This window comes from Takifugu flavidus, chromosome 18 (assembly GCF_003711565.1).
Source record: "Takifugu flavidus isolate HTHZ2018 chromosome 18, ASM371156v2, whole genome shotgun sequence".
Lineage (NCBI taxonomy): Eukaryota > Metazoa > Chordata > Actinopteri > Tetraodontiformes > Tetraodontidae > Takifugu > Takifugu flavidus.
The window spans coordinates 8,337,843-8,351,490 of NC_079537.1; the positions used below are offsets into that span (position 1 = coordinate 8,337,843).

Consider the following 13,648-nt stretch of genomic DNA (forward strand, 5'->3'; position numbering starts at 1 on the left):
AGGAGGCGGAGATTCAGTAAGTCCTGGTATGGGCGACCTCGGTGCCCTGCAGTCAGAACCACGCAGCGCGCAGATTGAAAGAGTTATTTTGTTGCTCAAGCTCTCAGCCGCAGCTTTTGTGCAGGTCAGGGATGTGACTGAGGATGGGGGGGCTGGAGAAACTGGGTCCTTCGGGCTCGCTGAGGGCTCAGGGCACAGCAGGTAAAACACTGCGGGCCAGACAGGCTGAAAAGGCTTCAATCTGAGCAGCGAACCGCGTAGTCAGAGGCGGATTAGAGCAAAGGGACACTTGCAACCGCCCAGATTATGGTCTGTGCACATCCACCAAAGGCAGAACTTAGCGGAGCATTTAACGTAAACGCACTGTGTCTGTGTTTTGGCCGAAGTTTCTCCTCTTTGCAGCGTCGTTTACAGCAGGAAACCACAGATTACAGCCTGCTTTCACTGTTTCACCTTTGATCTCGGTTTCATCTTGTGTGCTAATTAACCAGCCCTGTTACCACTTGACAGAATTTATGGCCCATTAGTTTATCAGCCCAGCATTCCTCTGCAATAGTCTCCATGGCGACGCCTTCACTGGCGATCAACAGGTGTGCTGCGCGTGGCCCTTACTTTCATCGATTCCTCGTGTTGTAAAAGGCATTTCGCCCTCTGCGCGAGGACTTTGGAACGCGCTTCCTCTCATCGTGCAACACAAACAGAGGTGTCGTCCTGGTGCGAGGCTGCAGCCTCGGTGTGCAACGCAGGACCAAGTGAACCATGTTCAAAGCAGATAAATAATTCTGCTACCTCAGAAAGAGGTTGATCTCCATGCAGGCATACCAAATCGTACCGGATCGTGGAGAGATGAAGAGCGATGTCACAGGTCGATAGTTCGGTGCGTTTAACGCACGTCAGCTTTCAACATGGCAGCAGACTTACTGCCATTTTGGTTTAACCGGCTAATTTCCTGCGAATATCTGTAAATATTTAACTTTGTTGGACAATTGTTTCTGTGTTGAAAATGATGCATCAGTCACATGACGGCGTTTCAGACCAAATTAAGAAGAATGATGGTAGTGAATACGAAATGTCCACTTTAGTCAGCGGTGGAGGAGCGAGTGTTTGGACGGTTCACTGCTGCGCGTTCTGAGTGTTATTGGCAGGCTTTTCCCCTCTGCTTGTACCATTAAACAACAGGGGATTGGATCCAGACCCTGCCTGGCTATAGCCGAAGCCTCGGGGCCTCGTAAAGCACACAGCTTCAGGACGCTAATCATTTGTTTATTATTGGTGATATTTGCCTGCTTCCTAATCCAGTGATGGATTAGCCTCAACATTCCCCATCCCATCTTGTTTCCCAGCTCCACGTTCTCTGACATTTACAGCAGGAGTGTCCTGTATGTCGACGATGTGTGCACAGGCAGTATGTACACATGTATGCGTGCGACGGTGTCACCACCAGCACCTTGAGTCCATGTGAATGTGGGGGAAGTCCTCAGGTGTGGTGGCCACTTGACGCGGCCTCCAGCTCCTTCCCATGCGCGGCCGCGATCAGTGTCGATTGGAAAATGTTGCCAGCTGTTCAGGTTGCTGCCAGAACATCTTGCTCTGTAGCCGTTGTGTTCGAAGCTTCCATTTCATTTCAAGAAACAGTTTCCTTCTCTCTCTCTCTCTCTCTCTTTTTTTTTTTTAAATGGAAACCCTTCAAGAGTCTTATAGGATCATTAATCAAGGCCGCCGAGTGCCAGCGTCGCGTCACTGGAAATCGGAAATTACTGTTGTCGCGGAGGAGGAGCGGCGGGTGCTTACGCGCTTATCCCAAGTCTTGTGAAAGTTTTGGCTGAGGGTCACCTGGATCACGGAGGGAATGGGGTTTACGAGGCGGAGCGGGGCTCAGCGTTAACTGTGACCTTTAAAAATCTGATCCCAAACACTATTTCAATCTGTTTCCAGTCTAAAATGTGACGACACACACACACACACACACACACACACACACACTTATTACTTGCTCCTGAACCTGGGTCACCAGCTCTTTCTCGCTCCTAAATCATCGTGAAGCTAAACTTAACCTAAGGTTTAAGATCTTTTGCAAAAATGCGTCTAAATGTACGTTCCATAAAGCCTGAAACGCAGAACGACCCACCCAGCCTCAGAAAGGGTTCTTACTGAATGCACATGGAAGCCGTCCCAGCTGAGCTTCACGGGGTGCTGGTTAATTGGCAGTTTTTGGTAAGTACAGATATGCTCCGCTATGCATATCTTCCCCAACGCGCCTTGTGGTATTTGTGTATTTCAAAGTGTCCTTTAATTGGCTCCACGGTCACAGTCTCCTGACTCTAGGGTCCCCTGTGGAACCTGAATGTGGCCCAGCTGACCCTGGGGTAAAACCTCATATTTGGCAGCTTTTCTAACTATACCGTAACAGAATTTTTCTTTTCTTCTTTCCTGTCGGAACCCTCAAGGTTGTCCCTGGTTCAGCATCAGGCCCCAGAAAGAGTCAAAATAGTTTCAACACCTTCTCATAATCGCTGCCTAGTTAGTGTTTGTGCGAGTGTCTGCCAGGATCAGTCTAGCAGTTCTGTCAACGTGGTGGACTTCCTGCCTCCATGACCTGAAAAAAATCCCCCAAATCTGGACTCCAGGGAGACCTGGCAGGCCGGACAGATCTGGCCCCAGGTTCCCCTGACACGCCCGCTGCTTCCAACTGAGCTGCCTCAGCATTGCAGCAGGACCTGAGAGGACTGTGATCCCACCATGGGGTGTTTAGCCGTGGCTCCGGCTGCACTGCACTTTAATCCCCTTCCCTTTAAACCACAATAGGAAACATGTGCCTTCACTGTGTAGGGTACAGGCCCACCATGGGAGAAGCTGTTTACCTTCACTCCAACACTAACATTTCACAGCTCCTTTAAACACTCCGGGCCACCGTGGTTAAAAGGTGATGGATGGTTTGGTGACATTTTTGTTTCAGACAAAGCGTTTTGCCACAATTGTTGCTCCCTATCGTCACGTTCCTCACTTCTCATCTTGTGAATTTGCCATATACCTCATGCAGCGTGCTGCAGATGGAACCTTGTAAATGACCTTTGCCGTACGTATCAACTGCACGTTGCCACGCAAAGTTGTTATTGTGTCACCAAACCTTAGATTCCACGTCCTTGATTGCAATTATTGCAACATCACAAAGTTGACCTTGACAAAACACTGCCCCGATTTGATTCCTGTCTTTATTGTCTCCAAATTCCTTTCCTACCCTCGGATAAATGGGAAACATTGACACACCTGCACCATCACCTCCATTAATGACATCTTTCCGTGCCCGATTTCAACCTTCTCATCTCTTGACCGAGTTCTGGCTCCCACAGGTGGAGCAGGTGATCTGAGGGTTGAGTGAAGGCTTCCTGTCGCCCCCACTCCAGTCTGCCCCTCTCTGCTGTCTTATCTGAGCGCGCAGTGCAATCGAACCCAGGGCGGAGAACTTCCCCCAGCCGGCTCCTGCGAGTTCCTCTCTCCCAGGTTCCACAGTGGGTCCTCACATGTCACAGTGAAGAATGACCACAACCGTGACCTGAACTTGAATCAGGCTGAGTGACAGAGTCCTGACACCCGATGGCAGGCACAACTGTCTCAGCTTTCTGCCACCCACCACTTCTGACCTCTATGCCACCAAGGGCGAGGGGAGTGCAGACAATGAACTGACACAGTTTGGATATTGTGACACAGTAGTGATTTATTTTCTAGGCTGGATGGAGATTTCTCCAAATAAATGTTGCACCACAAGCCAGAGGGGCATTCTGATGTAATTAAAGAGCTTATTCTGATTGGCAAACTAGATATATGATGTAGATCCTGTAGGGACCCAGATCTGCTCATCCTCTAAAGGTCTGGGTTTAATTAAGTCCATCAGAAGCCAGACAGTTTTTTTTAAACTTTCTTCCCAAAACTACAGCAGCTAAATATTTGCATACTCACCATGTCTCCGTTCTATACCAGGTCCTAAAGATAACAAGCAGGAAACGTGTGATTTAGTGTCAAGCTAATTTGACAATAACACAGAGGAAGGGGTGGGCCCGTTCTACTTAAATGTATAAGAACCTTGTAACCTAAACGGCACTCGGCACACTTTGCGAATCAGCTATCATTTGCATTCCTGCCAAACACTCCATAAACACGTTTCCACATGTGCTCATTCCTCGGGTGAGCTGCCAAACGGCAGTCAAACTCTGCTGAAAGGAGGCTTATCGCGGCCCTCAAAGCCTTTGCTTGACAAACAAATTGTCTTGTTTTGTTTTTGTCGTCCAGGGCGCACCGCTGCGCTCCTTTCAGCACAATCTAACACATATTTATTTACCCTGCCACATTTTTCTGCTGCAACCGCGGGTCTGGCTGGTACTCAAGGTTGTGTACATCCGCAAAACGAGAAGGTTTATGGGGCGAAATCTGATTAAGCTGTGCGTGTGTGCGTGTGCGCGCACCCGCAGACCTCACCTCGGAGATGTAATCTGATTTGCAGAAAGGAACAGGCTGTTTCACATGACTGGTTTAAGGGAGCACTGGCTCAGAGCCGTGCCAGAGACTCTGATGAGCACTTGTGTACGTGCACGCGTGCTCGCCCGTACAAGGTGCGCCCTGCGGAAGTGTGAGCGGCAGTTCTGCGGGGGTCTCAACAGTAGTAACACAAAGGTGTTGAACTCTGCGGCGAAATAAAGCGGCGAGCTGCAGTCCCGTGTCTCGAACGAGACTTATTTGTGGGGAAAGTTACTTGAAAGACGGTAATTAACAGTCGATTACACATCTGGAAAAAGTACAGCTGCGCTTCGGGGTTTGTTTGCAACTTTTCTGTTTACACATCTCGTACAGTCGGGGCTTTATTTCAAACTAATGGACCATCAGAAATTATATCAAATAATTGAAATCATCCTATAGCCTCAGCCCTGCTGGGATCAAGTCCACGGCGAGCTTTAACTCTCAATCCTCTACTTTTTTTTAGTTGTTTGCTCGTGTTTTTTTGGGGTGGAGATTACTGGCTGCTCCTCAGATGCTGGATGTGGTCCATCATGTGATTTTCATCGGAGACTGGCTGCAGGAGATGATCGCGGTGAGCGCACGTGAGCGTGTGTTTGTGCGCCTTGTCAATAAACGCAGGTCGTTTTCCATCTGGGATTCATCGCTCGCGGTCGCCAAGTACTCACGTGGGAGCGCCCGGGGGCCATAGGAGGTGACATTTGCAGCCGCGCTGGGAGCTCAGCGCCGCATCCTCCGGGCCCTTCTGCGAGGTCGGGCTTGTGTGTTTGGATGTCTGTGTTCTCTCTTGGGTTGGGGGGTTCATAAGCAGGGCGATGCAGCGGGCAGGAAACTATGATCCCATCAGGGGTGTCAGCAGGGGCAGTTTTTCATAAGGTAGTAATCTCAACACACAAAGGGGTGTCCAATATTAGACAGAGCCCCTACCCCCGAGCTAAACAAGACCTGACCAGTCATTCTCCTGGCTTGCCAACCTTCTCCACATTACCTCATCGAGAGGCTTAGCCTAACCTGCTGCTCTGGCCCGCAAGTCTAGGTGAAAACTCACTTAGTTTTGTGTGATAGCAGCGGATATGGAAAAATAAGAGAAAATGGACCTGCCTGTGACAGCCTATAGCCCCTGCTGCAAAAGGAAAGGTATTTAAAAAGAGAAGGGGTGAAATCATTTCACCATATCCTCCAGAAACTCTGGGAAACAATTTGCCGGTATTCAGTTTCTACCCCCGCTGTCCTATTATTGCTGTTTTCCTCTGAATGCACTGAGCTTCAAGCCTCTAGGAAACTGTGTATTTTTCACCAAGGTAACGAGTCTGAGACGGCGTCATTTTAAGGCCTGTTGTCTCCCGAAGAATAAAGAAGAAGGAATGCAAGAAAACCCCGGCATCATCCATCATTATCTGCTGGAACCTCAAGTCTGCTTTGTGGTGTCATTTCTCCAGTGTGGCTGCTTCACATTTCAGTGGGGAATCAAGGCAGAAGTGTTGATTTTCTTTCCTTGTAATCTGTGTAAATCTGGTATGATCAGAGCGGTGCCAAATGACATCGGAGCCCGCCGTTTCCCGGCGCGAGATCTAATCTTAAATGTGCTCCTCTGACTCATTCCCATCCTGTATCTTTTTCAGATGACCTCAGGTGAGCGCTGAGCAGAGGCTGTCTAATGGAAACAAGATCTCCAGAGGCTGAATAGGTACAGATCACCCTTCCTTAGCTGTTCTCAAAGTGGGATCTTGCCCGCTTTTTCTGAAGTTGTAATTGATGCCAAAAATATGCTGCATTCAGCCATGAACGAGACGCTGAGATAGTTTTAATAGATGTGCGGCGCTGGTGCTTTTGTCCTTCCTTTTTCTTTTTTTTTGGTATTGTGAAACTCAAGTCACGGCATCATGGAGAAGAATGCACTGGCACAGCGATATCAGTTCAAACGCAGCGTCTCTCCGGAGCCTCAGATCATTTCAGGGGAGCTGAACTAAGATATGCTTTCATGACCCACCGCAGAGTCGGTGGCCTTCAAAGGAACCCGTTGACGGGCATGTGCACGGTGGCCGGGCCGCTGGATAAGCGGAGCTGTAGGTGCACCTTCCAGGGTAAGCACTTGTGCTCAGAGTCCAGGTGAAGACGTCCGACCCCAAAACGGTCTTTAAGTTGGCCTTATTTTCCTTGAGCCCGCCTGCCTGGAGCTCTGGGTAAATGGAGGGGAACTGCGTTTGTGGATGGCTGGGAGCCAGCAGACGGGTACGCTACGATATGCCAATGAGGCAGGGCGATAGGGGCTCCGGCCTCAGGCACAGGCAGGCACACCCGGGCAGGCCGGCACTCAGAGGCAGGTTAGGACCTGGTGCCGCGTACCAACCCAAGGTTGCTCCACGGTGGAGAGAAACGTGGGAATAAGGGAAAAAAAACAGAGTGGAAGACAAAAGAAATCAAATTGACAGTTGGTGAGAGTGTCACTATTTTTAGCTTAACGTGATGTAAAAAAAACTAGAAATAAGGAAGTGGTGACAGACAGTTCAGTCACTTCCTTTAGTCTGATGGAATGTCACTCGGAACAGGTAAACTAGCTCAGGACGAGGAACTGGTGTCACTTCCCCGTCTATCACAGAACAAGTAGGACGGGCCTGGCCCTCCGGCAGCGTCGGCGAGGAGCCGGGGTGTCGCGGCACAGGTGCGACCTCACCTGAGACTCGGCAGAGGCGAAACTGTTGCAGCTGTTGTCTCCGGATATGGAGAAGCGCTCTCTTCATTTCGCTCAGCGCCTTTTGTTCCAGCCGGGTCACATCCGTGCTTTTGCCGCCTCTCCTAACGTGATAATTTATTTTAGTTTACGCTCCATTTGCTTGTGTGGAAAATCTAAGAAAGTGTGTTGGAGTAGAAGATCCCACTCATTCGTTTCTGTATTATATTTCTAGGGTGACACTTCATGCCGAGGCTGGACGGCCGACCCACACACCCTAGCAGATGTTCTCTCTTGGCTTCGGCATTGCAGGCGCCATCGTCGACAAAACTGGGCTCCAGCTGCGACGGCGGGGTCGCCCCAACGCCGCCTCCTTCGCCGTGCATCCACGGGAGTCGGCAGAGGGGATGTTTATGATGTTTATGTGACCCTGGGATAAAATACATCTGCTTTTGATCATCCCGGGTGCTGCCACAATGAAATATACTGTGTTATTCTGGACACATCAGCGAGCGTTGGAACCACGGATGGAAAACGATTAAATGCAATTTTCTGTTTTTACGGGCTGAAGGTGACTTTTAAACCCGCCTCGCGCAGTTTGGGAGAGAATGAAATGAGTTAATGCCAGTTTGGTCCCGATGATAAATGTGAAACTGAGAATGTTCAATAAATATTAAGCAACATAAAATGTGTTTGGTCACTTACAATCTGCTTTGAGGAAGCGTCTCCTAAATAGGAACCATCAGGGTGAAAGTTTGAAGATGTCTGACCTTTCATCGAATAAACGTTGTAGGAAATCACAAGGTTTTGCTGAATAAAAGGTCACTTTTGATTTGAAGGGGAACGGACCTTTCTGTATTAAAGCCACGTGATTTCCAGACAAACATGACATCATGGGAAACACGTATCACACCTGCTGAGCAGAGTTTCTATAGAAGCTGGAGGAGCGTGCTGACAGAGAAGTGCTGAATGTCACCGCCAGGTCAACACACGTCGGGGAGTTTCGGACGTGGGCAGAAATCCCCCACATCCCTGTACTCACTGGCACAAATTAGAAATTGAATTATTGTTTTCTGTTTGTGTAACCAAATTCAAATGTCGCCCGCTGCCAGCGTCAGATCCCAGAAGAACAAGTTGTTGGGGAAGGGGCTTCTGGGATATGGGGTGATGATTCCTCAAGGGTTTGCTTACTGTGGCCTTCCTGTCGGAGATAAAACAAGGCCCATTTAGCTCCGGCGCAGCTTTTCGCTGGCTTTTATTCCGAGCTCTGACGATGTTCTGACAAGCTCCTCGAAGCGGCGGCGGCGTTTTAAGAATCGAATTTGCGTGGGACGGGGTCGTCTGAAAAAAGTGGCATGAACGCCCCGGCGCTGATGTTTTGGAGGTTGAGCTTCATGACATCTTTATGGCCGTGCTTACGGTCAACAACATTAACATGTTCACAATGGGCTCACTCGCCCCCTACCCCCCCCTTTTCCCACCACTACTCCCCCGCTTTTTTTTTTTTCTTTCTCACACACATGCACAGCGGTGGGGAGAAAAAAATGACCTCTCCGCAGCTCACAATTCACTGCACTTCTATAGGCCTGAATGGAGCTGCTCAACAAAAGGTGACATAATTTTCTCAGGGTTTGATTGGCCCCCTCCGTGTCACCGGATGACATCATGCAAAACAGCCCCCCACCCCACCCCCTAGCAAGTAGCACTGGCTCAAAACTGAATGTCCGATCCGTGTTCTTGGATGCTGGGTTGCCACAGCAACAGAGCAAGGCCCAGAACTTGGCAGTGATTTGGAGCTTGGCAGGTTCTGTAATCGACTCTGGCAGTTTTTTTTTTAGTTTTTTTTTAGTTGTAAACAAAGTAAGAGCTGAGGTGGAGGGATGAGTCCCTCTTGGCACCTTTGGACACAATTCCCTTTCTTTTCACCTAAAAGCTCTCTTCCCCCCCTAAAAAAGTTCTTCCTAAGAGGTCCACGTGGGTTACTCTGCAATCTTTCAGTCTCACTTTCACTCTTGAAGCGTTTAGAGGAAGTGTGCGAAAAGCTCGTGGCGTAATCCAAGTCTGCTCGGGTTTTATTTTTATCTGTTCTGTTTTTTTTTTCTTATTTCAGTACCACATTAAAACATCCTCATGTAAATGGAACTTTTTTTCCCACTGCTTCAGCATTTTCACAGTGTGAAAAATGGCAGTGTTGGGGTGTTCCTCCACTCATGACGTCAAGCGACAAATCCCGGGTTCTCCCACAGCAGAAAAAATTGCCACTGGCCGCCTGACTCGGCAACCTGTGACCCTGGCTCATGAATGCCACATTGAGCACTGGTGTGCATCCAACAACGTCCAACGCTCATCGCGCGCACAAATGGACGTTTCCACTCGGAGTTGTCATTAATGAGGGTAATTTGAAGTGAGGTTAACATGGAATCCAGAGCCAAACCCTGGTGGTTCCAAACAGTCCCTTTATGCCCGCTCCAAACTGTTCCCTTAAACTGAGCTAGCATCTGAAAACCTACACAATTACCTACTTTCTCTCGTTGGAACGGGTCCATTTCTCATGTTAAGCATTACATATTGTGTTACAGGCACGTTTGATGCGCAGCAATCCCGGTTTCGCTCTTCCCATACAGCTCCCTGTCTTTGACGTGTTCATCATGCCAAGTCTCTTACCCACTTTAAAGTGCACCCCGCCACAGTTTTTATACTTTCCCCTCCTTGCCGCTGGTTGTGGTGTGATGTGATTAACTGCGGTGTGTTGGCCTCTTCTTGGAAGAAAGTGGTGCATCGGTGGGTTTTTTGGGGCTTGGAAGAGCAGTGGCACCCGAGTATCGGTTACCTCTGGCTGCTGCGGGTGCGTGGGCTCCTGGCGGCCGTGACGTCAGCTCGGCCTGCACGGGAGGAGCAGCGGTGAGCGGCCCGCTTTCCTGTTCCTCTGGACTTTCCGCAATTTTCCAAAAGATTCTCACTTTGTAATATGTCGCTCAGCCACATCAGGTTTGGCAGTGACGTCCTTGATTGTCCTTGAGGTGACACACATCAGGCATGGGAAACTGTCTCACGCGTTGGCAAAAGAACCCTCTCTCGCCCTCTCCATCCCTCTCCTCTCTCTTAATCCTCATTGAGAAGGAGAAGGAGAGACTCGGAAAGCAGGAGAGGAGGAGGAGGAAGGGGAGGAGGAGGGGTGCAACGGCACAGGCCAAAGGCTCTACTGACATCCATGGGAATCTGCAAACCCATTCAGTGGCAATTATTAGCATCAATGCGGAGAGGCAGCAGCGAGGCAAGGGGTGGGGGCATGGGGGTGTGAGAGAGTTTTTTTTGGGGGGGGGGGCGGGGGTGTTAATTTGGATGGAGTGGATGGGGGAGAGGAAGATGCTGAGGTAAGGGCCCGGAACGTTTTAAACTCTTGATTGATTGCAGCAAGAAATGGGAAGAAAAGGGTATTTACAGCTTGAAGAAATTTATGGTTCTTTAGAATCCTCGTCTCCATCATCATCATCATCATCATCACATGTGCTCTGAGTCACGTCTGAAAACCTCAGATCCCAATGAGCAGTCTCATTGTTCTAGCTAGCCTCTCGTTTCAGATTCAGCAGGATCAGTTTTTTTAAAGATTTTTTAAGCTAGGCTAAGTCAGCATAATAAAAAGTCATCATTTTTTCTAGTTCCAAGTGTCAGGATTCAGATCAGTCAGGCTCATGAAGACAGTGGAGCATTTTCAGGAAGCTGAACAGGGTTGCTAATGTTTATTATTTATTAATATAATTTACTATTACAGTAGGCTTTACTGGGAAAGGTAAGGAACCCCCCCCTGCCAGCTTTCCTCTCCCCATACATCAGCACTTATTACTTCTGGGTTCCTCCCCACCCACTGAACATCATTCATTAACTTTTATTCAAAGCCAAAGTCCCTTATCGGGAAAGTTTCTCTTTTTTAAATAAAATAAAATGCAAAACCAAAAAGAAAATTCCAGACATGGTGATTCAGCTGAGAAAAGTAGCTGCAGTGACCTTTAGCGACACACAAAGGGGAAGGTCAGATTAAAAATGGAAGACAACGGCATTTCGAAAGTCGTGTTTTCTCGCCAACACTGTTTCCTTTCTCTGTGGAAAACTAAGAGGTCAAGTCAAAGGTCGAGTCGGTGCTTCTGAAGGGCGGAGGTGGCGGTGGTGTGTAGGGGTGGAGGGGGCGTTCGGGATAGATTGAGATGTCAACCTGCCGGATCCACAGACGATGTCGTCAGAATTCCCATCGGGACGCGATCCCCCAATGATCCTGATGGAATGAGATTTGTTGGTTGTTTGCTGTGCTGGAGGGCTTCGCCTGGCCGGGGGAAGAGATCACCTCTTGACCCACGTGCTCAGTGTTCCTCTCAGCATGCGCCACTCGAATTCCATAACCTGCTGTGTAAAGTTGACGGGTAGGAGCGAGGAACGGGATAACGTATCACACGACCGCAGTGGCGTGTGCAAAATTTGAGCTCGTCACTCTGAAGATTTAAGGACCGGGCTACATGATGCAATCAACCTCTCTCACACACACATGCGCGCGCCAGCATACACACTCCGTCTCACATCTCAGTCCAAGATCCAAGATAAGGCCTGTTGTTCCTGGGTGTGGGCGAGTCGATAGCCTTTATCTTCCAGAGAACAGCGAGCCGTGTTTACACAGCGAATGTGGCCCTCGGCAAAAAAAAAGGCCCCTGATCCAACGCTGTCTGCATCAGGTAGACAACCACACATGTAACCAAGGCAACAGGGATTGTCCCAGTGCAGGGGGGTGGGGGGCAAAGCCCAGTGTGCATCCTACAGGAAGAGACCACAAAATGAGTTCTTCTGTACCCATCACGAAACAAGGCGATCGGATTTCTGGAGAGTCAGCGCTTTTGTTGTTTTTCCCCTCTCGGTGTTTATAACTCAAAGGCCGCTTTGTCTTCCTGCTCATCCTGTTTGAAACGTTGCCCAGAACGTTGACATGTGCATCGATATTATTAGCGGCGCTGATCGAGAGGCGGGAAATGTCAGTCAGTCAATAAAGGTATGCTCTGACAAAGCCGAATGAGGTGTTATTATCCAATTAACTCGTTATCTTCACCAGGTGCACCTCCGGGTCCTGTGACACTTGTGTGAGCATTTATTTTGGAGAGGCGCACGATAGCGCTCGCGGTGAAAGAGCCTGCGCAGTTGTCTGTGTTGCTACCACACAAACAGGGAGGTTGCCGACCCAGACCCACATTTGTGGACAAGAGGAACCAGAATTTTCTGGTGGTTTTATCTGCACAACCTCAAAGTGCGCCAGTTTAATTAGCTGCAGAGGTGAACATTGGAGCGGTGTCCAACACGGCTAACGGCACGCACTTTGCTTTAGCTGCCCCAGATCTCCAACTTTCCCTGACGTGACAAAGTCGAGGCCGTGCGATACTTTCCGCCGTCTCTCCGGGCTCCTCCCTGTGTGGGAGAACTGGACCGGAGCCTTTCCTCGGACCCTGATTGCAGGAGTCCTGCGCCAGTTTGCTGTGTGCTTTGTTTACAACCATTGTTGAGCTTGAGAAAATTCAGACTTCACACCGTGCATCTGCTGCTTTGTTTGCACGCTCCTCTCAGTGTTCCCATGTAACGCCGATTCCGCTCGGCTCCTTCCAACATCCAAAACTCCTGAGAACAGCCAGCAGAACGTCTTCTCATCCAGACGTGAAGTCGGGAAGACTTTGTCCCGTTCGCAGGTGAGCGTAATTCGGCACCTGCGCAGAGCCGTCCCAGTTTCTCGTGGGACATAATAGAACCGTCTTCTGGTCACATCACCACGCTGGCGTGTGGGAACTTCAATACCTTAATTATTCCTTGGTTCTGAGCTGCCTGTGCTGTAAAACCAGGTCTCTGGATCTGGATTGGGAATTTTCTTCATATCAGACACGTTGCTTGAAATTTGATGGATGTGTAGATCTTTCGGTGGCATCTCGAAATGCTTCAGCAGATTTATTGTAGTGATTGGGCAGACGGGAATTTTAAAATACCTTGAGAAGCTGCACCGCTCTGCTTCAAAGCTCTGCTCTGTGGTGCACAGCTGGAGCCAAACGTCCGGCGTCACATGATCAGAGCTCTGCTGGAAGTCCTAGTGATGAGGGCAGCGGTGGGGTGACAGAGAGGTCATGACCGGAAGAGAAAGAGCAGCAGTTTCGTGCTGCTAAAAGCTTCGGTTCACTGTGACACTACGATCTGGCTGTTTTTGTTCAGAATTTATTCAGAACTGAGCGCGTTTGTTAGAGCATCAAAAGTGTTTCAGGGCTTTTGCAGGGGCTCAGGATAAGTGTGTCCAGGGACCGAAGCACATCCTGTCAGCTGATCTCCCCTCTCTCTCTTTCTTCTCAACAGCTGGGGTTCCCAATTGCATCCAGAGTTTTGTGTGTGGGGAGAAAGGGGGCTGGAGGTGGGGTGGGGGTTCTCCTCAAGATGTCCAGCTGAATTGAGGTACGG

General features: G+C 49.4%; 1 long non-coding RNA gene across 2 annotated transcripts in view; it reads left to right on the plus strand.

Moving 5' to 3' along the window:
• The window catches only part of LOC130514800 (uncharacterized), a 33,140-nt gene extending 25,272 nt beyond the window's left edge, over positions 1-7,868 (plus strand). Inside the window, exons 3-5 of one of the 2 annotated variants that reach the window (XR_008947061.1) lie at positions 6,132-6,196; positions 6,507-6,593; positions 7,416-7,868. This is a non-coding gene — a long non-coding RNA (uncharacterized LOC130514800). The remainder of the gene's footprint in view (positions 1-6,131; positions 6,197-6,506; positions 6,594-7,415) is intronic. The other variant, XR_008947060.1, reaches the window with a different exon arrangement.
• Positions 7,869-13,648: the final 5,780 nt, after the last annotated feature.